This window comes from Octopus bimaculoides, chromosome 6 (assembly GCF_001194135.2).
Source record: "Octopus bimaculoides isolate UCB-OBI-ISO-001 chromosome 6, ASM119413v2, whole genome shotgun sequence".
Classification (NCBI taxonomy): domain Eukaryota; kingdom Metazoa; phylum Mollusca; class Cephalopoda; order Octopoda; family Octopodidae; genus Octopus; species Octopus bimaculoides.
Window position 1 is genome coordinate 45,557,665 of NC_068986.1, and position 2,700 is coordinate 45,560,364.

The window sequence follows — 2,700 nt, forward strand, 5'->3', positions numbered from 1 at the left end:
AGTGTGTTCCTGTTTTGACACCACACTTCCTGCTTAACACATAAACTTTCAGCCCCCTTTTTTTAAACACAACACAATTCTTAATTCCATGCATCCTAATCTTTCTAACAATTAACTACATGGATTACCATTGAACTTTAAAAGCTCAAAGACAATATAATGTATTGGTATATTTATTTTTCTTATTTCTTATTTTTTATTTTTTTGTAAAAGACATTTTCATTCTTGAAAATTTGCCATGCAATGAAAGCCGGTGAGAAATCCTTTTTAATCCTCCTTATACACATCTATATTAAAATATGCTTTCAGTTTAGCATTCTACCTTATTATTATTTCTTATTTTCCTAATATTTCTCCACGTGCGGTTAACACAGTCCCACCATTTACTGACTTATATATATATATATGTGTGTGTGTGTGTGTGTGTGTGTGTGTGTGTGTATGTATGTATGTATGTATGTATATATATATATATACACATATATATACTACGTATGTATATATGTTGATATACACACACATATATATTAAATTCAACTTACGTTGAAAGTCAACAAACCTTGCTTTAGAAGCGTTGAGATGTATTGAAAGATACGGATAAGGAAACAATTTTATTCTCAAACGCAGGATAATACTAATAATATAGCATGAACAAGATAAACTATCTATATATTGCAGAAAAATCTGTCGGCTGCCAGCCCTGAGACTCGCGTCATGGTCACCGACAGATTTTTTCTGCAAAATATGGATAGTTTTTCCTGTTCATACTATATTATTAACATTATCCTGCGTTTGTGAATAAAATCATTTCCTTATCTGTATCTTTCAACGCGCGCACACACGCACACACACACACACACACACACACACACACACACACACACACGTGTGTATTTATATTCTACGTATGTATTTATATTAAGGATACGGGGAGGTAAACGTACCAACACTGGTTGTCAAGCGGCAGTGGGGGATAAACAAGATACACACACGCACACACATACACAAACGCACACACATATACACCCTATATGTATACATATATAAAATTTATATAGGAGAGACACCCAAACCTATGACAGGCTGTTAGAAAACAATAAATCAACGACTTAGATATAACAGATAGAGTAGAGATTTTAGCTAAAAGTAACGCCTTTATTATTATCAAAGACCATAAACCGAACTTTGCCCCGAACCTCAAATACCGCTTGATCAATCCGGCCAAATCCGAGATCGGTCTGGCGAGCGAATACATACTGAGGAACATCAACAACAACATAAAGAGAGCCACCAATCTCTACCTATGGCGTAGCACCAACGAGATGATTGCTTGGTTTAATACCAACAAGAAGTGAAGCAGAGCAAGGTTCACTCAGTTTGATATAGTCGATTTTCACTCGTCTACATCGTAAGGGATATTGGTCAAGGCGCTTTCCTTCGCTAGGGGCTCCATTGACATTAGCGATAGGGACATAGATATCATTATGCGTGCCAGTAAAACAGTGCTGTTCAATAAAGGTTAGACCTGGCTGAAGTAATCTGACCCGTGGGGTCATTTGACGGCCATAATATAAGGGTCAGTAAACACAAGTGTATTTAAATAGTTATTATAGAAGATTAACAACACGTTGAGACTAGATATTTTACACATATTTAGATATATCTAATATCTACCATTCGTGAAAATTTCAAGTGAATGGAATAAATATTTCGTAAGTTATGAGGAAATAAACAAACGATCTTCCAAATTGCAATGGCCAAAAGTTAAGGGTCACAGAGAAAAAAATGAACTACTAACCGAGGTATTTGTTGTTTAGAAGACTGTTAATGGGTTAACAGTTACTTCTTATGATCTTACATTATTGGAACATTCAACTTTCAACATGGCGTCCTGTAATGAAAAACAAAGGATTGTGTCCCTTCACCAAGAGAGCAAGTCAACTTCTGTGATAGCAACTACTGTAGGAAGACCTAGAAGTGTTGTGCAACGAATTGTAGCTCGTTTAAAGTCATCAGGATCAACAGATGCTATACCCAAAACTGGTAGACCTCGTAAAACTTCACCAAGACAGGATCGTATTATGATCAGAATATCACTGAAGGATAGATTTAAGAGTGCTGCTGAGATATCCCGCAACTTTAGCCCCACTTCCGATGTCAACGCATCGCGCAAAACAGTTTCTCGGAGGTTACGAGATTCTGGGTTGCTTGCTCGGGCATCAGTAAAAAAACCTCTGATCTGCAAGAAGAATCAAAGAGCCAGTTCTCGAAAAGTTATCTCGTGCATGTGTGAAGAAGTCAGTGAAATATGGAGGAGGCAGTGTAATGGTATGGGGAGTGATTTTTGATGCTGGTTCTGGTCCACTTATTTGCCTACAAGGGACTGTCAATGCTAAAATCTAAAAAAGCAGATTCTTAGACAGCATGCCCTCCCACATCTCTGATCCTCGTCAGATCAACCTCCTATCTTTGTGCAGGACAACGCTCCCAGTCACACTGCGGAGAGAGTCAAAGATTTTCTGAGTGATGAAGGGGGTTAATCTCAAGGACTGGCCACTCCGAAGTTCCTCATCGATGCCCTACTCTTGACGCCCTTTAGAATTTCTACTCTGTTCTCTTTGGTCTCTACAGAGATGACGCTCTGGCAATCTCTAGAAGCCCCTGTTATATATATATATATATATATATATATATATATAT

General features: G+C 37.4%; 1 protein-coding gene across 1 annotated transcript in view; it reads left to right on the top strand.

Annotated features, from left to right (window-relative positions):
• LOC106871163 (uncharacterized) overlaps nt 1–2,700 on the top strand; it is a 48,466-nt gene that overhangs the window by 30,469 nt on the left and 15,297 nt on the right. The window lies entirely within an intron of this gene.